General features: G+C 40.2%; 1 protein-coding gene across 1 annotated transcript in view; it reads right to left on the reverse strand.

Moving 5' to 3' along the window:
- Nucleotides 1–25,225, reverse strand: part of sema6bb (sema domain, transmembrane domain (TM), and cytoplasmic domain, (semaphorin) 6Bb) — a 134,304-nt gene that overhangs the window by 74,314 nt on the left and 34,765 nt on the right. The window lies entirely within an intron of this gene.

A 25,225-nucleotide genomic window follows, 5' to 3' on the forward strand; every position in this document is an offset into this window, starting at 1 on the left:
GTTGTTTTTGTCTTGTGCTCAGACTCATCTGAACTAATTTATACTTGCCCGATATGAAAACAGACACACACACACACACACACACACACACACACACACACACACACACACACACACACACACACACACACACACACACACACACACACACACACACACACACACACACACACACACACACACACACACACACACACACACACACACACACACTTCCACCTCCACACTTATCTCATCCAGTCGTTTGCTTTGGAAATGCAGTGGAGAGGGCTTCCTTCCTCACCACTACAAACACAAAGCATTTAGTCATGCACAAGTGCAACACTATAAATTTGAATGGTCAAGGTTGAATTTCTTTATGCAAAGTCATCTTTGCATTTGAGTGTGGCCGTAGCTGCTACATCTGCAACGTAATGCAAAAGCAAACGCTGATTTGTTTATCATTTGTCAGTCTGTGCTACTATCTCCTCTTCAAACTCTGATATCAGGACTTGTTTCTCTTCAACTGCAGTCAATATCGTGGTTTTCTTTTCTTTATGTAGTTTCTTTAAGTATAATGCACATTACAATGAAACAAAAGCAGGTAAGACCTACAAAATCTGCCAAAAGCTAACATGCAGCTGTGAATACAATAAAGTGAGAAATGCAAATAAAACTGAATGTGATGATCTGCAAACCTCATTTTGTTGTATTATCTAGTTTAATAACTCTCTGAAATTGTTTGGAAAGAGAGAAAGCCAGTTACTGTAGCACTTTTTTTGAGATGTGGCTGCCATCACATCCAAATTGAGGTAATATTTTCCAAAAAAAAAAAAAAAAAAAAAAAAAAAAAAGCTAAAGCGTCTTAGTTTCAGCATCTGATATGTTTACTTCCTATTGTATTGAAACATGGACTTATGAGATCTGCAGAATATGTTTGCGTAGTGTACAAGTTGTCAATTAGGGTCGTACCTTGCAATGTTAAATACAGTAACCAAAATTTGCATCTCATAACATTACACCCAGGTGAGCATCTTAATGACGCCACTGTAAAAAAAAAAAAAACAAGAAAGTAATACAATTAAATTTGATGATGGAAATATTCAATAGGTAGTTGACTTCATTGTCCCCATGACTGTTTCAAAAAGAAAACAGAATGAAACTACAAAGAAAAATGACAGCCTAAAGTACAGTCTTAATTGTTAAAAATGAAAAGGCCATCTTTCTTCAGACATTTTCTGCCTTTCCCACACACATGCTTCCTCTGTTCTCCCAAAGGATACAAACAGCCATTGTGCAGCCCATCTCTTTAATGGAGTCTCAGACATAACCTTATCAGGATACATAATCTTTATGGGACATTTTTCAAATTCCCTGCACTGACATAAGAATAAAAGTGGGAGGCATGCTAATTACTCAACACCCACAAGCAAAATTGAAGAGGTGAAGGGGAAAGAGTCAGAGGGAGAGAAAGGAGGTCACAGGGTGGAGAGAGAGAGAGAGAGAGAGAGAGAGGGAGAGAGAGAGAGAGAGAGAGAGAGAGAGAGAGAGAGAGAGAGAAATACCAACACAGAGAGAGAGAGAAAAGGAGTAGTCTGTATATACGATCACAGATTGTATTGTTTCTGCTATTAATAATGTATGAATAAAAGTCAGGCAGTACGCATTCGATTAATATAATTAGACACCCTGGGCTATACAGTTTCATGGGATAGCAGAATAAGTGGATACACAAGTATTAAACTAAGTGTGTGTGTGTGTGTGTGTGTGTGTGTGTGTGTGTGTGTGTGTGTGTGTGTGTGAAAAACTACTCCTGAGCCACAGCGTCTCAGTAATTATGACAAATGGCTTTAGCGGCGTCCAGTCAGAGGCGTCGCCACATGGTGCACGTTGTGCTGTGGTGTGCCATGATCGCTGCACAACCCCAACAGCAACTCACATATACGTTTAGCCATTTGCAGACACTTATCCAAAAATATTCAACCTGAGGGTGCTATAACACTCTGGTGTTTGAAGCAGAAATGGCAATCGATGTCAGAGGACTCATACTGAATGTTTCACACAGTATAGGTCGCAGAAGGAAAAAAAGTGAAAAAAGCAAATCGCTATTGTTTTTTCCCCCAAGCGAAACCTTTTTTTTCGCAATGTTGTGCCAGACATATTCAAGGCATAAGTCTAATACAGAATACCTGTCTGAGGTAACTGTAAAGTTCTTAAGTGAGTCAAAACTGAAAACTACAGCGAGCTGGGCCACACTTAATTTAGCAGAATAACATCTCTTTCACCTAAACAATCTATTGTTTATTTACTGATCATTAAATCCATCACCATGCTCTGCTTACAAACCTGGATAATTTGTCCAAGTAAACCATTCCAGAGCAAATTGATTCAGGGGATTTGGGGAGATCATCTTCTAAATTAGGTCAGTAAATGATCACTTAGCTGCCAAAAAAGGTTGTGCAGCGATTTTGGTGTGAAGAATGCAATATCTCCCTGAACCTCATCTCCGTCACCTCAGAACGATCCCGAGTGCCGACAAGTTATCAAACAATCAATGATGTCTAGAGTCTTAAGCAACGCCTTAATGAAGACTGATACTAATCTGATAAAGACTCGAGTTAAAATTACAGTGGTTACAGAAGAGAGGAAGAACCTGTTAGATGACAAAAAGGAGGATGTAGGAGATTCTGCCATGTTCATTTGATGGCAGCTGTAGACTGTCACGGTGTTGGTGTTCTGCATGCACACAGAACACCTCATTAAATAAAGCCACTAAGATTCTGTAAAATGTTTTTTGTCATATTTGTTTTTATTTTTTAGCTCTACCCTTGCCCCAGCCTGAATGTTGTGTATATTGTCTGGGTTTCTGTTACACAGCCGTGAGGTGCTTGTACTAAAAAATGGTAAGAATTAGACTCAGGGTTGAGAGAAAACCAAGATTATGCATGTCCTAGATATAGAACAAATGGTAATGAAATAGAGCAGTTTTAATGGGGACACAGAGCTGGTGGTTGGGGTATTTATGATTAAAATATTTAACAGGGTGGTTGTTGAGCGTTATGCAGAGGTATCAGAACACAGCACTCAAGCAATAGTGTATAATATAATCTCTTTTCACACCGGTCGCCCAGCTTCAAAAGGCCTGTGCCAGGAGAGAATGAATATAAACATAATCTACTGCTACTCAAATCCCTTTATCACCATTTCACAAGGCGAAATGCATTTTCTGTTCACCAGAAATTGAATGTTTGCTAAATCGTTGTGTTTCACATGTAAAATCTCCACTTATCAGTATAAACAACTACTTTGATGAACAACTACATGCAGTTAAATCTTATCTTATCAATATTATGAACCCTTATACAACCCATGTCTGCATCTTTCTTTGAGCCCCTGTCTCACGTGACCATGGAAAAAAATCATGAAACAAAAAGAAAAGAACTTCAAAATATTTCAAAATGTTTTTTTTTTTTTTCCAGTTTCCAATTTTCCAATATGATTCCAAATGAAAATATTGCATATTTTCAAGCTTTTTTGCATCTGTCACTAGTCATGTGTAGTTTTGGAATTCTGGCTACGTGAATATACTTCTTCTTTTTTTTTTTTTTTTTTTTGGCATCCAGTAAAATTACTGTCATGGTCATCCTCCTTTCAGCATTCAGCGTGTTTTCCATGTAAGAACCTCTGATGGATGGATTTCCCAGTACCTGTTACCAGTGAACCAGTGGGACGTCTCACATGATAAAGTCCAGTGTTTAATAAAAAGCAAAGAGTCAACAGAACCCAAACACTTGTGTCACGTGGAGCATTACACTGGCAACTGGAAAGGATCTGAATTATATTAACATTATTCTGTATCTCCTGTATGAGCGTGAGCAACAGTGTTTTGAAAAAATAATTGCCTTCTCTGTTTGATGAGAAGATAATTCAGTATGACAGTGTTAGGCTTACAGCTTCTTGAGTCTCTCATGTGGCCAATTTAATCAATTAATGGAGGCTAAAAGTTTGCAGAAGTGCTGTCATTCTTAGTTTTCTCTGACCAATATATCGTGAGACTGAGGCGCAAGCAGAGGTGTTACAAAACCGATCTGTGCTTCACTGGAAATATGGTTGTTCGATACAGTAGTAAACGTAGTCGTCGTAATAATATTGATAGCGGAAACTTTATTGGCAGTAGTGCGCAATAGAGTTCAACTGCAGTCTTCGTTTTGATTCAATTTATGGTTTCTAATGAAGGACCGTGATAAAAGATCTGTAGGTATTAGTCTTGAGGAGACAACATTAACCTGAAGGCCTCCACAGTTAAGTAACCTTTGTTATTGTGAGGGAGACTCACTCAGTAACTAAAAGACTGATCCTTACAACACCTAATAATTTTTAAAGAGGAATTAATGTTCAAAGAAATACTACTTTGCCGCAGGCGCGAGGGTAAGCTCCACCAAGTCGACCTTCAAGGTTCGGTACATGAGCCCGCTAAGGAACATGGTAAAAGATATTAGGCAAGCAGTGGAGGATTTTATGATGGTTCTACTTTCTCACATCATTGATTTCCCCAAGACTGGCCTAATTGTTATATTAGTGAGAGAGGAGAGGCTGCTTTATTGAGTGTGAAGAATCAATGACAGGTGTTAGGCGGCTGCTGTTCGGATCTCCTTCAGTCAGCAACAGCTTAAGATGCTGTGTGTAGCGTGGATGCAGGGACAGAAGTGAACGGAGGATCTAGCAATGAAATCTGGGGGTGAGAGTTTTAGACAATAATAAAAATCTGTGGTGGTAGAACAGAGAGAGATTGAGGAAGAATTGTTAAAAGTGACAAAATAGAAGGCACCATTGGGAACAATGAAGAGAAACGGAGGTAAAAGATTGACAAGTGAGGCATTCAAACAGAAAAGGGGGAGTCAATCCGGAAATACAGACAGTGAAGCGAAAGAATGCCCGGCATGAGAGAGACTAAAAGACAAAGATTCAGAGGAAAGGAAAAGCAGTGAGCCAACACTCGCATTGCCAGATTTATCTTCTCTGCGAGCCAAGAGTAGACTAGTGGGAAGAACCTTCTGGCTCTGCTCTCGCCTGGTTTGCAACTTATCAAAAGTGATGATTTTTTTTTCCTTCTGTATATCTTTATGTGAGGGAAAGTGGGAAGAAGGTCAGTGGTTAAACCACTGCTGTTCATATTGGACATGCTGCCCCTCAGTCACACCATGCAGAAATGTGCTGAGACCTCCACCTCACGAAGCGAGCGGCTAAATGAAACGCAGATTTAATGAAATGGATGAGTCACAACTTTCTGTAACTCAATAACAGCAGAAAAAGAAACTGCTCCAAAACCAAATGGGTCAAGAATCTGACAGCTCAGGAGCATTATAACCTTATATACTCAACAACCACATCCCCCTAAAACTCAGGCTGTAATACATCAAACCTACTGTATTGGTTAATAAAATAACATTACTGTAATTAGGACAACTCTACTTTTACAAAACTAATATTTGGAGAAAGGTTATTGTATTACTATGAAATACTAACGTTACTTTGAGTAAAAAAAATATAACAAGACATATTGAATAAAACAGCAGATGTTAAAGTCTCCAATGTGCAAAGCCGGTTAATTGTGTAGATCTGGTGTTTTGGTGGTTTTTCGCTCCAGCTATCATCCTGCCCATGCTCTGGATCTGCCTACTTATTCCATAACCATACAAAACATGCAGCACATTTCAACTCCTTGTAGAAAACAACATAGCACACCTGTAGCCGACTTGTCATCTCCTTGGTACAATTACTGAGTGACTGTTTCCTCCCCTTGATGTTTGATGTCAGTCACATGTCCCCGAGCATTGAACCCACAAGGTTGTCACAGCAAGTAACTCATAAAAATATTTTAAAAAAAAACTCTACAATGGACTTGCCTACAAGAGTAACGCTTCCAATACGTTTTCCCTACAAACACATATACTGTATGTTTTGGCATTTAAGGCAGAGAAAACAAACTAAACAACCTCACCATGCAGTTTTCTTATGGCAGGATGAGAACTCCCATCACAGCTCAAACCCAGCTGAGCTACACAACAAAGACACGTATACTGAAACAGCATATCAGCTCTGTATTCTTCCTACATTTTATGGAATCATCCAATACGAGTGAGATACAAACCAAAAACTAAACTGGCAAAACTCCCCCCTCTGTTCAGTCAAAGGGGACTTTAGAAACCAATGACGGAAAATTAAAGATAGACAGAGCTCACCGTTTAGAGCAGGGTGATTTACGCAAAATATGTTCTGAAATCAGTCTTTTAATATGTTTATGTCTGAAATTCAGCATTTTTGAATGGGTTCCAATGGGACTCAGGTTCTTTTTGAAACCAACGTCATTCCTCTCAGCTGGAATTCCCCTGGAATTACAGCTTTTCTGCACATCCGCATTAGATTAATTTATCACCAGTGGAGGTTGGAGCCTGGTGGAAACATATTTAAGATTGTTAACTTTCATTACAAGTAAACTGACTGATGGTTACCAATCATTGTAGCTTGAACTTGAGTGCATATTTGTGCATTTTATTTTTTTGATGACGGAACATTTTATTTTAAATGAGCATATTGCTGAGTAGTTGTTGCTTTTTCAAAAACCAAAATATACCTGCGCTTCCTAACCCCAGACATTTAGCCTCCTTCCTAACTCTGTGACATACAGCAGAGGCAAAAATGCAGACGTTCTTGAACATTGTACTTTGCATAAGTGTGTGTATGTGTGTATACAACAAAATAGAAAACACACACCGTACATACACACTAATCTCCTCTGAGCACTGTGTCTTCAGTTAGAGCCAAACCACAGTCTTTCCTCTTGTGCTGACCTAATGCAAAAACCATGTAGGAGTTCCCTCCTCTCCAGCAGAATGTACACATGATTTCGCCCCTTCGCTTGTGACTTAAGTGACCTGAGGTCTGTTTACCAGAAATTTGCAATACCATAAAATCCTGGAGCCTCAATAGCAACACACACATTTAAAGGAAGAGAGAGGGAGATAAAGAGGAAACAGTGGAGAGTAGAGGAGGGGCCCACACTAAAGTGAAAAATGAAAAGTGACCTTTTGTACAGAACACTGATTTTCCCATGCGCTCAGCAATAGCACAGATTTATGTAGTGAGAAACATGTGCAAGACGTACAGTGGGACTAAACACTCCTCTTTTGTCCTATCATGAGAATGTGTATTACGTCGCAGCTACCTCAGTGCTTTCCTTTTCTTTTTTTTCTTTTTTTTAGTTCTTGCAGTATCTTACCACCCGTCTAATGGCTGTATAATTTCAGAGGATTTAAAGGTTGGTGGCGGAATAAGATAATCTTTGACTCCTTCGCTCGGATGTGGATGCGTTCGTATTAAAACGAGAGAAGTAGCCTGATGGAAAGGAACTGAATGGCGTCGCAGTAATGTATTACTTGCAATAGCTTATTGTTGATGAACTGATATCTTTGAGTATTACTGGAGCTTTCTCCCTGGAGTTGTGTCACTGTCATTAACCTTCACAATCCTCAAAATTACAGCTGCAGAGCCATCAGGAGGGAGAGTAGTTTTATTTGCAATCTAGAAGAAGCAGAACAAAGATTTTGCCGTGCAGCGCTGTCTGGCAACATCTGTGCTAGTGTGCAGGTTAATTATGAGTCTGGGTTTCAGGAAGATTCTTCAACAAGAAGCACTGAGATAAATCTTTTATTCTCCCCTTTAGATATTTATTTCTTATGTTTTTTTACCTTTCACAGTGCAGCTTCTTGCTTCTTTTGTCTCTCAAGTTTCAGCACATCATTCTATTTCTGCATTTCCGAATGTGCTGGTCATCAAAAAATAGCGATGCGTGAAATGAGGACAAACATCATGTCATATCACAACAACAGAGATAGACTTGACCTTTGGCTTCCCACCAGTTTACAACCATCATTAGTAGGGCAGGGATCAGGGGCCGAGGCCATAAATCACACCCAAACCATTCGTGTAGGAGGAACTCGGCTACACTGCCGTAAAAATGAAAAGAAAACATACTCTGAGAATGACGGGAGGCTAAAAGCAACTCTATCCATCACTCGCTCGAGGCTCCATAAACTCAGTAAAAGAAAACACACAAGGCGATAATCTCCAACATGGTTATAAATAATACAGAAACCTTGCTAATGGCAATAAGAGGTTCTGCAGCATGACAGAACTCCTCTTGATGTGATTATTCTGCTAAAATTTCCCGAAGGACATGTATTATCCTGCGTAAACACCGAGAGGTAACTCAATAGGGCAATATGTTCCCATCCAGAGACCTTTCTGCTTGCAAATCAAGAGGAGAGGTAGATTTATTGTAATGGCAACAAGTGACTGTCAGAAGTGGTGTGAGGTCGAGAGGCGGACAAAAACAGGACTTTTGGAGGAGAGAGAGGAAAGTGAAATGAAAACAGGCTTTGCAGACTGTAAAACTCATTGTGAGATAAATGTATATTTTCGTAATAAAGAACAATGCAAACTGCTCAAAGCATGCATACATCAGTTGGAAGATACAAATTATTATTGTTGGCCTTTTTGGTGCATTTTTTTTTATTTAAGTAAGAAAAGGGACTGCCCTTTTGGGAACTGAAAAACCTAAAGTGGATTATTTATTTATTTAATCAATTGGAGCCAATGCAAACTTCAGAAAGTCAGTGTGTCCAGTTGCATAATGCACAACCAATCTCCATCCAATAAACTATGAAGCTGCTGGCCGTCGGTTTCTACTGCATTCAACAGCCGCAACACTTGGATTGATCTTTCTATCCAACTCCTTTGAAACCCTCCTTGAAAATTTCCTGTGAAATTATTCCTTGAAATTAAATTGAAGACTGTTTGCACATCAGCAATTTGCTATACAGACAAGCAAATTATCAAATCAGACACACCAACACAGAAAGTCACCACATTAACATCTGAGGAAGGACAGCGTGACATTGTTTAACTGATTTTTTTTTTTTTTCTTACTGCAGTGTAGCTGTTCCAGAGTATAAAATAATGGGGTAAAGGAGGAAATACAGGGAGCAGGAGCATGGAAGTCTGTGGATGCTTTTGGAGAACAGCCACATCTCTGTATGCTGCTGCTGTTTACCTCGGGCTCTTCTTGCTCAGTTCCCCTGCACTGCACATGAATCTCAAAACATTCTGTTCAGGGTTAATGACAAATGTGTTTGCAATTGCTACAGAAACCACTTTGTATCATATTCAGGAAAAAAAAAATGACAATAATCCTTCAGCTGAGTCCAGATTTTGTATTTATAATAACAAATTTTGCAAGAAAATCATCTTATTATGAGCTAAACTGTGAATGCCCCGTCATAATATCTAAAACCAATTTCCTCTTTCCAGAAAGAGACAGGGAGATGCAGCATAGTATCTGCTCCCTGCAGAAGGCTGACAGAGCAAAGCTGGCGCTGGTGAAGACTGAAAGGCCTACCTGCAATTCCCCAAGCCTTTGATTTAACTCTGGCACTCACAAACACACATGCCTTTACTGTAGCCACATCCATGCAAAGTCTGCATATTATCTTCTTACAGGACTGGACACAACTCCCTCTCCTCCCTTCCTTATATTGCTTTCACTCACAACAAATCAGCCCCCTGCTCAGGGCAGTCAGTCAAATAAATTCAACCTGCATCACTTTCAGTATGAGTTTATGCAATAAAGCAGCTCTGGTTTTCCCTTTTTTTTTTTTTTTGTTTTTGTTTTTTTTTTGTTTTTGCCTCCGTCTTCCCTGTTGCTTTGAATGTCACATTTCATGCAGTGTACAGACACACACACTCACACTGGTGTCAATCGACATTTCCATTTGACAACCGTACACAGAAGGCAGATGTGAGAACAGACAGATTCCTGCATGTACACTGAGTGATAGATCCAAATTTTAAACAAACAAAAATAAACACAGGTACACACTCTTATTGCAATGCAGGTATAACTCCCAGACCTGGCCGTGTTGAAGTTTGATCCTTCCCACCACGTCTGAGAAGCATATTAATCAGCAAAGGAGGCTGCCAGCTCAGCCATATATGTCTCTATCTTTCTTGCTCTCGCTCCCTGCATCTCTGTCTCTCTGCTTCTATCTGCATCTATTCTTTCTAATCTGTCTTCACTCATGTCAAACCTCCACCTCATTGTATTTATATCACATTTCTCCCTTTCTCCTGTTCTTGCTTGAGCTCTCATCCCATCACAACAAATCTTGTCTGTCTTTTTGCGTCTATATTTTAATGCATCTCCACACTGGCTCAGACTGATGGGATTTAAGCCACTAAAGAGTAGATGGTTTATTTAGAAGGGCTTGGTGAAGATAGCTCACTTTTCACCTACCCGCCTGACATTTTATTGCCCTCTTCTTCTTTCTTCCTCCTGTCAACCTGCACTCCTCTCTGACTCATCTGCTCAGAGGAGTTTGGTATCTGTTTGTGGCGGTGGTAAAGTGGATTTGGTTGTGGTGGCTGGACCAGGATGGGTGGCTGTAGGATGCTGGATGAGTTTCACAGATGAGTTTTCAAAGAGTGAGCTTTGAGGGCTGAAGAGCAACACAGAAAAAAGTGAGTGAAAGATGGCAAGGAGGGAGCGTGTTCTGCCGAGAGAGATATAACGGTTATGGGTTTTTGTGGACAGTTCCTAAGGAGATTTCAACCCTCGATTGAAAGTCATGAGGCTGAAGGGCTGGAGGGAGGTGGTCAACTGGGCACAGACTCTGACAACAATAGTGAGACAGATGATAAGGCACTGAGCGAAGCGGTGACAGAAAAGGGGGAAATTATATAGGAGGAGAACATGAAGAAGAGCTCTTAAGTGCAGCCAGTTTAGACAGAGGAGCGTGTCTATTCAATTCCTCATGTGAAGAGTGCAAGCACAAAAGAGCACCATTAGCTTTATTAAACAATGGTGCGGAGCGACAAATTAAAAGAGACGTTTCTTCTTTGACCTAAATGACCCAGGCAGGCGGTCAAAGAAAATATGTTGTGCTTGAAAGCCTCTTTTCTTTATTTACCCCATACGGCCTTCAGCCTTGGCCTTAATTTGTGGTGTGGCACTGAAAAACAAATGCTTTCACATGACATACTTCACAGATAACAACTCAATGTACTTCTTTTAGCTCCATCAATCCAGTCACATCCATTCCTATTTACATAAGACTTCCTCAAGCTTCTGCACCTCCTTCTCAGAGGACAATCACAGCGATGTTTGACAAAATTAACTTACTACCTACTATCTATGGGGCACATTAAATCAATAAATCCCATTTCCTATGGACGCCGGTGACTCGCATTTTGTTGTCAGGTTAATTCAATGAAACCACAGATGAAAAAGCACTGGTGATCTCACGCTAACATGACATGGGACAAAACATGAGGGGAGCGTGTACCATTAACATCAGAACAACTCGGGTGAGTGACACAAGCCAGCGGTGGCATTGATTGTAAAGGTTGGAGAGCGTGCTCACCGGTACATGAGGCTGATAGGCTGTGCAGTACAGCTTTTCTCTCTGTGTTACCTGTCATGAAGTCAGTGGAGAGGAATGGCGCAGCTCATCTGGGCTTTTTGAATACCATGTAAGAAAAACAAGAATCCAACACACACAGCTCCATCACCCTCTTTATCGTCTCCCCATTAGAGCAGTGAACTGGTATACAGCTCCTTCCACTCAGGCAGATCTACAAACAGAATTTTCTTCACTGAATGATGGAGGTAAGTCACTTGTTCCATGATGGGTCTTTTTCCAAGCAACAGACAACAAAACAGCAGAGTTTGACAGACACAAGACCCCCCCCCCCCCCCCATTGTAGCTGTAGACAAAGACTGAAATTAAAATACACGGAGATGAGGACAAACAGGATGTTAAATGGCGTACACCCCAAATTACCCCAATGTGTGAATGTGTGAGTGTGTGGTGCGGCGCTGTCTGTTTCTCTGTGACGTACTGGCGGCCTGCAGGTGTACGCTGCTTTTGACCATAATTAGCTGCACTTGGCTCCTGCAACCCCGTGCAGGACAAAGCAGTAGCAAAGATTAACAGATGGATTGTCTGGTAATTTTCTGCAACACTTCATTAGGTTTTCTTTTGTTGCTGTTTTTTTTTTTCTCAATTCAACAGTGAAACTTCTATTCACCCAGTTTCATTAACACTTGAACTGAACAATGTCAAGCCTATTGTTTCATTCTGTTTAGTTTGAGCTTACAAGTAGTCTATTCATGCAAATATCTACGACGCCACTTTGTCTAAGTTAGAGTCTTAGAGGACAGGTGCTAAATGCCAGTACCACCAGTTAACAATGGCTGAATTCAGGATACAGCATAAACCCGTCATCAACCCATCACAAGACAAACTCAGAGATAGGCAACCGCAAACACTCACATTCATATGTCTTTGCATAGTGGGAACAAACAGTGCTTCCTGGAAAAAAAGAAAGAAAAACATGGACACAGAGAGGTAGCATTGATAGCCTCCACAAATGACCTCCTTATCAGTCAGGGAAATCGAAAATACATTAGCTGAAATATGACAAGATTTCATGTGATCAGATTGTTTTTCTACTTTACTGTTTATCATAACCATCACAACAATAATTTTAACCATACTAGAAGAAATATTGTAATCTCTATGAATGTTGAAACCAAAATATTAAAAAAAACAAACAAAAAAATGTTTTAGGTGTGCTTGTATTCATCCCCAGCATTGGATAACTTCCAGGTCTTTCATGAAGAAATCTGTATGCGTGTATTTTCTACCAAACCAACTTAAGTTACTTGTATTAAAGTTTTCAACATAATATACTCCCTATGCTCTATATGGCCTTGAGAAAATGTAAATGTGATGTGTGTAGGTGGACACACAGAGCTGTAGCGTAGTGGCAGACTCCATGAAAATACAGCCTGGCCTCAGGCTGCACTGCTTTCTGGTCTATCGCAGCACTGTCGGCACAGAAATGCTCCTTTTCACAAAGTCTATATTGCTAAAAGAGGTAAAAATTTTATATATTTTTTTCATTTCTGACAGACTTGAATTTGAAGAGGTATTCCCGTCATAGCGGTCCCAGAGCAAAAATACAGTTACATTACATACACGTTTTAAAAAAAAAAAAAAAAAGTTCTATTTAAGCAGCTTTTCAGCCCACTCACACAGCCATCGCATACCAGGCAAAGACAAAACCTCCCGGTTGGAATGGAGTGAATGGAGCCTCTGCTCAACATTGTTCAGCTTTCAGCGTCAGCTGCACACAAAGCAGCACACTACATGATAATGTATGTGTATTATGCATAAAAATGAATAATATATATCATTTTCAGTTGCTCAGGGAACAGCAAGTAACAGCCGTGTATGATCAGTTTATCTGTGCCACATGATTCTGCCTAAACATAGCACCATATACACTCCATACAGTGAAATTCTTACAATTTATTTGCACATGAACTGTTTTATATTGCTTTAATTATTTGAAAAGTCTCAATTTGTCTGTGACCATGAAACATTATCAAAGTAAATCAGTACAGTCAGATTGGGATGGATTTCTGTAAAACAGAACAAAATGCCCTCATGACTGTGTTATATTCCTTTGAACACTATCTGACACTGTGTTGGATTTTTGCCAGTATTCAACATGCTAATTTGGTTGATTACTCATGTTGAAAGTGATATCTGCACACATTTGTTTTCTTCTTGTTGCACACGAAATCAAGTCTCTAATGGTGCTGATTTAATTTCATTTAAAACAATGCCTTTCAACATACACACAGTCCAAACCATCCAGTTCCAGCATTTTTAGTACAACATAAAGATCTGCCAGTCATACAACTGTTTCAACACGATATTTGACGTAGCGAGGCGGTATCGAAAGCACTGTGTACGGAACCAAAGTGAGAAGCACAACAAAGCACATGTGAGAGTACAGAGCATGTGCTCTTCTGTCAGTGCACATGGCAATTAAGAGTGAAGCAATGCTCCCGGCCTAGATTGATCCGACAACAACAACCTGACTGTTATTGACAGACCTCTGGGGTTTCACTGCAGCACAGATGCCCAGAGGCCACTTCGTTGGGCCCCAGTTCTCTCTCTCTCTCTCTTTCTCTCTCTCTCTCTCTCTCTCTCTCTCTCTCTCAGTTCAACACTATTCAATATTATCACACCAATATCAGGCTGGGTTTAGCTATCAACAAAGAAATCCAGCCTCAGAGCATGGACACTGTTATTATTTAATTTTACTGCTGTCAAAACAGTTGGATAACAATGCATCTTGCCTCTGGAACTGTGGATTTGACGCCAAATGCTTGACATTAATACAATGCAACATCTGAAAATAACTGTTTTTATAACAATTTCTGGGTTTTTTTTGGCCATCATGTTAATTTATCATGACAATTAATGTTGTAATCATCATTTGAATTCGCTCAGTTTTTTAAATGACTATTTTTAGCAATGGTAGGAGGATAGGAGAATGTAAGAATGGTAGCATCATTAAGCTGAATGACACTTAGGATATTTCCAGCAGTGGCCAAAATCCTACCAACCTCCCTGGATTCCAGGTTCTACTGTGGCACCAACTTGAGATTGTAAAAAAAGTAAGCCTGTATAACGAATCAATATCTTGCAGATGGACTTGTTCCAGTTTTTATTGTGACTTCTGTTTAGTGGATCGATGCAAAAATATTGACGTTGTCTACAATAAACGTGAAAGGTCAGTGTCAATATTTAGACACTACATATAAAATTAATGTAATGCGTTTTCTCTCAAAAGCATGCAAATGCATGGGTGTGCACGTTCACATGCGCGCGCGCGCACACACACACACACACACACACACACACACACACACACACACACACACACACACACACACACACACACACACACACACACACACACACACACACACTACAGCTCCACTGGCTTGCTTGCATGACTACAGGCTGTTATTACCTGATTTTCACATTTGTTGTCTTATCTCTTCCGAACAAATTTGTTATTTGCGTAAAACCTGTGACATTTTGGCTTTGTACGACTTTTTCCAATAATGTGATACTGCTACATCCTGCAATCAACTTGCTCTGTACAGTAAAGCAGAAAAGTTGTGATATCAAACAAGAACTTTCAGCACTGCCGATGAAGCCGAGTCATGCAGTCGTTTCCTTTGCACAGGCTTTGAGTCCATTTCAACCAAACATTCTCCATCTACAAACAACATGGTCATGGAAACACAGCATACAGCAGAAGAACAGCTGTCAAACCTGGAACGTCTTATTGAAAAGCAAAAAAAGGGAAAAAAGGAGGAGAATTGATATCCCAGAGTTGGGTGTGGAGGACAAAAGCAGAAAGAAGTAATGTACAGCAAACAGACGACAGGGAGGACAGAGAAGTACGCTAAGAGAGAGAAGGAGTGCATAAATGGATTTTAGAGTCAGAGTAAGATGACATAGGGAGATAAAAATGAAAATAGAGGGTTGGATTAAATTGGCTGGAGACAAATGGTAGATAGTGGAGAGGCAGCCTCTCCAACAGTGTTGTAACGCGGCGTTCTCTTACTGAAACAGTTTGGCTTGTGACGAGATAAGGACAGCCATCGCAACCTGAGTCTCCATTTTTACTCATCTCAAGAGGTGGCTGAATAACACTGCCAAAACAGATCCTTCTTCCCGTTCATCTCTTTATCAAGACACGTGGGTCTGCATGCTATTGTGCAAAATCTCACACCAGCAGAGGGGAAGACTTCAGCAATTAGCTGCAAGACTGGCATTAATAGAATTTAAGGACCATTGGAAGAGGACACAGTTCATCAATTCATGTGGTCCTGAATGAAACCTCTGGCTTCAATAATTGGTGGCTTTAATGGCTGGTCCATTCCACTTTCTTTCCCTCTTATTTTATATCACAGATTTTTGCCCATGAAGGACAGAAGGGAGTTGTTTATCACTACACGTTGTAGCCTCTGCGAGCTTTTGAAATGGCTTCTCGGTGCTAATCAGAATGAGTCATGCTGTGGGAAATCTGTCAGAGAAGGCAGACACAGACACAGGCATGAAGGAAGCCTTCACTAAGGTTTGAATAAGCCAACACTCAGCTGTATGGTTATTCATTAACCTCAACATCCACCTCTTGCTGTTATCCCAATCATTTCTTTCCTGCATGTTTCCTCCTCTTTATGACTCTCTGCCTTGCTTCCTGCTCCTACATTAAAGCCTTGCTGTGTCCCTCAATGCCAGCGAGTGCTATAGCAACAACACATTGACTCCTGCCGAGTCTCAGTGAATATGGGAATCAACACGTGCGTGCCAATTTGACGATATGCATATGTATGGCTTTACACCTTTCTATTCAGGGAGGCTCTGCAGGAAGTTTAGTGCAGTGTTATTTATGTGTAAGGCTTTTTTGTAAGATAACTGTGAAGCTAACCGCTAATTAGCCTCAATTCCAGAAACATGGTACTCTTGGAATACATCATTTCACAGAATAATAAAATTAAACGTTCACTTACAAATAACTTCTAGTGTTTATTGATTATAAGTATTCAGTAAGGATTAATGTCTTGCTGTTTCTGTTATGGCTGTAACCTTTCACAGGAATATTTGCACTTAAGTAGATAAAGTGCCTCAATGCAGAGAAGCATCAGAGCCAAACTGCAGTTTACTAATGAGCACACAGTGAACAGACTCAGCAGCTATGACATTAAGTGTACTTGTACAATATAATTTACAGTACAACACCTCTGCTGTTTGGCTTCGACAAATGAAACGTTTCTTCACTTTTTGTTGAGGTGACAATTTTCTCCGTTCTTTTTTGAGGTTGGAGTGAATCACTGCACTTGATCGAATAAAAAAAACTGTTCATGATACTGTTTACTTTTATTTGAGAGGCTGCAACAATACTTTTTATACAATTGCATTGTGGTCAGTATAATTTATTTATTTTTACTTTAATTTGAAGGAATTTGATTGCCCTCTTTTACTGGGTTTATCTCTGTGGGTCATTGCAACTTGCACTGTGAACTAAACTTGGGTGGTTTTCATCCTGAATGTTTAAACCTGGGCCCCACAGTCGAGGGTTTGACTTAACCCAACACAGTCACTAGGAGGTTCAGATATTTAATGTTATTAAACCATAAATGTGTCAACAATTCAACACAATGTTGAGCATTATCTAATTATACAAAGACAAGATAACATGTCAGTGGATGTTTGTGAGTTATGTTGCAGGAGAATTGTTTGAAACAAACACTACATTACTGCACTGCAAATTATTCTGGCCACTAAGTTATTTCAAATAATGTATGAATCTTTTAACTGGCTTCTTTGACTAATAGGCATGCGTGATCTTTCTTATGTAGGCCTCGGAGAGCCCTTCAGCTCTTCAAATGATGACAACACACACTTCAATTGCCAAGAGTAGAGTCTGAATGTCATGTCAAAACAATATCCACCTCTCACTTCACTAACCAGCTTCTAATTAATTACCGAAACAAACAAGGATTTTTTTTTTTCCTGTGTGAAAATAAATCCTGGTAATGTTATGTTTCCTTTTTTTTGCTAAGTCATTTTATAGATTTCACAAGAGGATCCTTCAGAGAGGATTGAACATTTTTGATTCTTGATAAATGTATTTTTGGAAAAAAAATATATCAGATTTTACGTGTCAGTTCATATGTATATTATGTAAATGGAAAGGAATTTAGAAATGCGTACCTCTTTCTCCTTTTTGAACATAGTTTCTTGTTGTTTTGTTCAACATATTCTTTTACTTGCTGTTTGTTTTTTGCTTGAAATAAACAAATTCAAAGTTCAAACAACTGATGCAATGAGAGATCAATTTTTGCTTTCATTACAAAGATGCATATGCATGCAGCCTCCTCATTCTCATGGACACTGAATTCAGTGTGTCATACAACTGTGTTTTGTCACAAGGTAAACTATCTAATTTAATCTCCTACCACTGAGACAAATCCCAGTGGTAGAGGTGACTGGTCACAAAATTATCCCCATGGTAGTCAGGATTAGGTTTCTGTGGCCGTGACTACCTTTTTCACCGTGGTTGTAGAATCATTTACAAGAGAAATCTGAATCTTAATGGGACTGGTTACGAGACTAAAAAAAAAAGTGATATGATTTTGAAAGAATGAAAATGCAAAGCTTGATTTAAATATATCTGCTCAATCCGTGAAGCAGTAAAGAAGACAAAACAGAATAAGTTTAACTCTTTTTGTATTGAACTCTTTTTTTTTCACTGCTAAGCATTGCCTGTCCAGTGCTGATGTCTGCCTCAGGCCAGATTTCCCTGAGAAAACATCCTATCGAGAAGCGCTATAACTCATAATCACAGCAAACTTAGCACATATGAAAACTTGAGCACTCTCATGATTCATTAAAACTTGAATATGTGAAAACAAACACAACCCTACTCCTAGGGCGTAAAAAAGTCAGGAGTCAGAGTGCTTTGATTTTCAGATTTCTGGTTTCTGCCTGAAAAAGAAGTCAGGTTCGGTGAAGTGAGTAAAGACTGTGTGTCTGTGAAGACAGCAAAACACCAAGGGCCGAAATCCATAACCAATCACAAGTAAACCGGGAAGTTAGGCTGTGACTGAAGTTGCTCTTTGCTGCAGCAGCTGGTCTGACTTGACGAGCTAAGCTCCAGCTCCCCAGCGAGGCCAGTGAGGCTGCTTCCTTTATCCTTAAGCCACGATGACTGAACTACTCTGAAGGGGGTTTGAGTAATGAGGGCGATGCTGCGTAACCTGGCAAGTTGCTACACAAGATGATGCCAAGAGAAATGAGCTGCTGCCTTGAGGGGAGACAGCGAGGGCAGAGGACTCGAAATCTCAAATGTACAAAATATTTCTTCACGCGATGCTGAAATATCTCCAGTTTTAGCTTCCAGCAGTGTTAACATACAGTTTCTGGCAAAAGCGTAGAGGACCAGATGTTAGGTTGTATTATCTATTAGCTGGTCCTCCTGTAAGTGGGCGGGGATCCAGTCGGTCCCAAAGCACCAGATGCTGTTTATAGTGATCAAAGATGTGGTGGGGGGGGCTAGATGAGCAGACAGGTTGGGCGTAGAGGGAGGCACAGATCTTCCTCCTTAGCGATAACTTTCAATGATTTTAATCAATATCAAAGCTCTGAAATAGTGGCAAGTGGCAGTGATGGGTGGACAGGGAGAAGAAAAACAAATAGCTCGCTACTCAAGCAAATTTGGTTTAATGACTCTATAGGCATCCCCCTGCTGACTTAGCAAGTCATGATAAATTGAACAAAGAAAAGAAACAGCAGTGAACAAACTGAGGCAAAGCTTGGTGCGTGCATACATGTATTCAAATATACAATACATGCAATGTTAATAAGAACTAATGCAAGTGTTTTTATTTATAATTTTCTGTATTTATTGTCACTTTCAGTTTGACAATGTCTTTGTAGCTGTACTCCACATCAGAGTTCTAAGTATTAAAAACTAAAACAGGACACTTTAGAGAGAAAATACAGTTGTGAATCTATTAGTTGCACAGAAAGACATTTCCAGACAAATTTAAGAGCTTTGCTGCACTTGTTTCATTGTAATTGCTCAACAACAACAAAAATAAAATGTGTTTGTTGTCAGCAGCTGCTCTTCATATTTATTGCAGAACATGACTTTCACATTGCAGGGATTATATGAACAACTTACTGGATTCAGTGATCTCTAAATCCTGTTTATTTCACATTAAACTAGTCTAAAAGCAAAACTAATGGTTTTATCCTCTAATTCAATCTGGGGCTTTTTTTTTTACCACCAGTTACCGTTTACTTGAAAGTCCATTCAAAAGCAAGTAAAAGCAATTGAAGTGGAAATACGAGCAAAAGTCAATTTCTTTTCATGCGTCACCTGGAGAAGTGTGAGGTCTTAAATCAGCAAGTGTACGGATGTCTGTATCTGTTTGTGATGAGCAGGACAGCACTGTCCACCCACTTTTACAGCCACTTATTGGACCGGAGCCTAGCAACAACGCCTCCTGTGCACGATGTAAAAGTGTAATCAGACATGGTGTCAATTAACAGTATAAGCGCAGGCAGTCCATCTCTCACTGCACACTTGGCCTGAACTTCAAGGCTGCTGCGGAGAGGAACATGTGGCAGACCGGGTGAGAGGCCCATATGTTCAGAGCCACAGACAGTAGGTAGGTGTGTGTGTGCGTGTGTGCGTGTGTGCATGTGTGCGTGTGTGCATGTGTGCGTGCGTGCGTGTGTGTGTAAGGGCATGTGTGTATAATCTGGTGGCTGGATGGGATCATCCTGGTGGCCATGCCTGCTGCTGAATGCGTGACATCGTCTCAATCAACAGGATTCCAGCTCAAAAGCGATTCCCGCTGTGTTGTCAAATCTGACCTCTGTCACTTCCAGCTCCACTTTAGTATAATTTCTTTATTTATTTTTTTTATTTTTTTTGAAGGAATACTTGAAAGTAGGCTAGACTCCAAATTCCTGAGGGAGACAGAGATGAGACTGAAGGCCCTGCTGACGGGGAACACATGTGAACAACTGACCGCGGCGAGAGGCCGCGCCAGAGGAGCAGGAGGCGGGAGGTGAGAAAAGATGAGAAGCAACAGACGTGAAAAGAGGAGAAAAGCGTGGGGAGGAAGGAGCAAGGAGGAAAGAGAGGAGGCAGAGAAGAATTAGGCAAAGGCGTTGAGGGAGGCAGAGGAAAACAGAGGGCGAGAGCAGACAGCAGGGTTGGCACTCCAGAGCTCTGGCACATTGGCGTCTGCCCAAGCGGTTGGTCTGTGTGGGCAAAATAACGATTGATGCACAGTGATCGCCAGGCTTTCCCACCATGATGCCAGTGTCACGTGAAATGTTCCCATGAACCAATGTGATGTACGCACACGTCACACGTTTTCTGACCCATCTAGTCACCCTTTATTGGCATCAGATGAGCCTCGGAGCCGAGGGAGCTGCTGCACGTTGGTGGGGCCGTCCATCCTTCCCCTTCTCGTCTGTTTTTCTGTCCTCCCTTTTCTGTCTTTCGTTCCTTGCATTTTGTTCATCTGTTCTGCCAGTCTCTAACAGGTCTCTATTGATCATCCTATTTCCTCTTTATCTTTAATCAAAAGGCTGGGAAACTCTGTTGTTTAATTGATGAGTCTCTGTGAGAGGCCCACTCACTGGCTCCCACAGAACCAGCTCTCATTCATAATTAATAAACTACTGCTAATTATCCTACTGCTGCTCCACACCATGCACGTCCTATATATGAAGGGAGAAAAGAGATGACAGCAGCGAGGAGAGAACGAGAAAAAAGCAGCTGGGAAGATCGGAAAAAATGGCTAGAATGAGGCTGACCGGGATTTACAAAAGAGGAGAAAAAAACCCCCAAACATTTTGGTCAAGAGGGCGAACAACATATGACCCGTCACCTGTGGCACCTATGCACATCCAATCTATTTCCACTTTCATCATCTCTCTCATCTCCATCCCATCACACATTTCCTCTTCCCTTTTTCATCTTCTTATTAAAGTGCTTCAACTTTTATGGGCTCAGGGAAAACAGAGCGCCAAAGAGACAGGGAGGTGTCTGAAAAAAAAAAAAGTCAGTTGACAGTGAGAGAATGAGTGACTGATTTGAGAAGGAATAATATATATCAGTGAGTTATATATTCATTTATATTAACACAGATCTTTATGCAAAACTTTTTTTTTTCTCTCTCGACTGTTAAATTCAGAAATGCTCTGAGGTTGTTTTATGCCTGGCAAAAGGTTGAAATCCCAAACTGAGAGCAAACTCCAGGCAATTTGGTCCCCGATAGACGGAGAGACCGTCTCTAATAAGGGTCCATCTGGAGGTGGATTGACCCGTCTGCCTACCTACCACAGCCTAATGCTGACTGATAAATGGGCGGCAAGGTGTTGGCTGCGGCTGAAGAGGGGCTGCGGGCTCGGAAACTGGGACGGCACATCATATTTCAGACAGAGCAGCAGTCGCTGCTGCTCGTCGCTGCTGGGGGCAAGTCTGTATAGAGAAATCTGGCTTCCGAGAGTGGAAGGATTTACCCTATATTATGAAAAAATCTATGGCAAGCTCTCAGTCTATAAGTCTGTGGACTTTAGGTCCTTTAAATCAATAGTGTAAACAAAAAATAGACTTACAAGCACAGGCTAAATAAACTCTAGTGCTCCACTCCATTAATTGGTCTCGTATGTCTGTTAAACAAACAGATGTATCTATTTATTTAATTTAAGGCACTCTTAATAATGCTCTTAGGCAACCCACAAACAAATTACAGGATTTACTGGTTTTCCTTCTGCCTATAAAAACCCTTTTATGGAGCAACACTAAACTTTAGAATTATTTTAACAAGAAAAAATGCAATATTATTGAATGGGATTGTGATATGGTTTGGGAATTTGCAGGCAGCGTTCACGCCAACTTTTATTCCTTTTAACATTTACACCAGCCTTTTGTCATTTCCCTTTTAGTACTCACTGTTGCCTACAGCCTTTAATGCATCTCATCTTTTTTCATCCTCTCCCTCAAAAAAATGTTGGGAGAGAAAGGAGCTAATGTGATGAGAAACAAGCACTCCCAAAAATACCTCATACATATTCACAAATCTGAAACCAGAGTCACACAAAAGCCCTGTTATTAAAAACACACAAAAATCTGTTGCGAAGTTGCACACGTGAGCTGACTTGTAACTAGATTCACTTTTATACTTGTGTGTATATATACACACACACACACACACATATACAATACATATATATATATATATATATATATATATATATATATATTTTTTTTTTTTTTTTTTTTTTTTTTTTTTTTTTACAGCAGTTTTAATTGCCTTCATGAATTTTTTCCTTTGCTCACTCAGGCCTGACTGCCAAACACTCCCACTTTCAATTCAGTGACCAGAGATTAAATTACCAACTCTTGGAGACGCACCTCCTCTTCCCTCTATTATCTTGGCTCGGTTCCATCTCCTTCCTTGCCTCAAGCAGGTTATGTTCCTCTGCATCCCCAAACTCCCCCACATCTCCTTCCTTGCACTCATTTCTGTATATTTTCAAGGCCAGATCAAGTAAACCCCACTCCCATCCCCCTCCTTTATTTTGACTGTGCTTCTCTTCAACAGGAATTAAGCACGTCTTCACTGAAAACTTAAACAAATACTGTCCTGGACTGTCTCAGCAGAAACAGAGGACATAAGAAACACAAAAAAAAAAAAAAAAAAAAACTCGACTGCCTCCCAACAAGTAACCACCCACCCATGCAGGCTGCCCCTTCCGCTCAAATTACACCCTAATGTTTTAAATTGTGACCCCCTTGAGATCAAGGGCGGACTGGGGCCAGGGTGAAGGGTCCAGCTGACAATTTATGAGTCAAGTAAAGGTCATCGGTAAACCCTGCACCTCAATTATGAAGCTTCGCTTAGCAACAGTAAACACAGCACAACTTGTGCAGCAGTTGCGTGAAATCTTCTAAATCCAAAGTCCTCCTCCCAGCAAGTACATGGAGACATTTTTAGAGTACAGACACATACCTCAAAAATGAGAATGATTCTTCTTTTACTACATGTAGACAGCAGGGAGAGCCTGATAAAATGGTATCTCCTGTGTTTCGCTATATTCCCAAAAGCCTTGCACGTTGCTTCTCAACGAAACATTAAAAAATCCACAAATCCACCAAATGCATGAAAAAATACATGTTCTGAGTTCTGCTGTAGAAACAAAAATTGGAATTTTTCTTTGTACAATTAAAAAGAGAGAGAGTTCATTATCTTTTTTGTAGTGCTGTCAATCAACAAAAATTTTTCAACTAATTAATAGCAGCTCTGACCACAATTAATCGCGATTAATCACATTATTTGTGAACTTGAAATCAACACACAAAATCACACATTTAATGCACGGAAATGGCTTTTTCTTAATCTTTTAACTTAAGTGGAGCAGTTCAATTGAAGAATGTAACCCTCATAATTCACCCGAACTGCAGGGATGAAACAAAAAATAAAAAAAACATGTCCCAGTGATGGTAAAATGAGTTTTCTCCATTTCTTTTCTCCGAACAAAGTTCTAACCCTAACCCTAATTCTGTGATTAATCGCAATTTAAAAAAATTAATCGTTGACAGGCCTCCATTAATTAATCACAATGAACGTGATTAAACTGACAGCACTCCTTTTTTGTAATAGATCATATTTATAATCAAAGCAGGTCATACTATTTCATCAATGGAGAGCCACTAATACGTTTTACTTTTCAGAGGTATCTACTCCCCCGGCTTAAGGCCATGGGTTGCCTTTTTTAACACTAATCTGTAACTTGACCTCTCTAATGGGGAACGTGAGCTGGGTTTAGACCGTCGTGAGACAGGTTAGTTTTACCCTACTGATGATGTGTTGTTGCAATAGTAATACACACACATATTTTCCCTATTGACCCTCAGACTGACAGTTGATATACCTTTCATCTTCATTCAACGATATGATTCCTTGAAATGTAAGCGTGGTGAAGTGCAAATGATTACTCCACTACTGTGTAATTCATACTTACTACACACAATGTTACATTATATCATTAAACTAATTAGTATTGTGAAGTATGTCCATGTATTTGGCTGGAAAAATGACATTATGCACTGTAAAATCAGAGAAATGTGTTCTTCCTGAGAGTTGCTGCAGTAGGTTAGCCGAGTTTGCATACGGATGTAAAAACAGAGTAAGATTGTTTATGTTGTCCCTTGACCTGGCTCAGTCCTGCACCCCAAAACAAGCTTGTTTTAACAAGCAAAATGCAACTTGTTATTCAGTGAGCTCTTCAGGCACAGGGAGGCTGATTTCATTACCACCAGAAAGCATCAGACAGGCTGTTTCCATTCTTTGCACAAGCTGAAACAGAGTGGGTGCTGGGGCTAGCTTCATGTTACCCCTGCAGGCCTAAGAGTGGCATCAGATTCCTCATACACCTCTGCCAAACAGCCAAAGCCAATTTTTGCCATCTTCAGTCTGGTTTGAAAGCTACAAGTCCAGTCAAAGTTTGCAGAAGCATTGCTTCTACTTTTAAAGTGAAGGCAATGTCACTTTTATTGGATCCAGTGTGGTGACGCTGCATTTTCTGAGCCAGACAGCAGTCCAAGGTTGAACAGTCCTAAAACTCTGGCAAGTCTTTGTTTTTCAGTTCCTCCCTCAGGGGATGGGGTCTTCTCATCCAGACAGACAGAGGATACAGAAATATGATGGGCTTCTCTTGATACACGA

This window comes from Salarias fasciatus, chromosome 23 (assembly GCF_902148845.1).
Source record: "Salarias fasciatus chromosome 23, fSalaFa1.1, whole genome shotgun sequence".
Taxonomy (NCBI): domain Eukaryota; kingdom Metazoa; phylum Chordata; class Actinopteri; order Blenniiformes; family Blenniidae; genus Salarias; species Salarias fasciatus.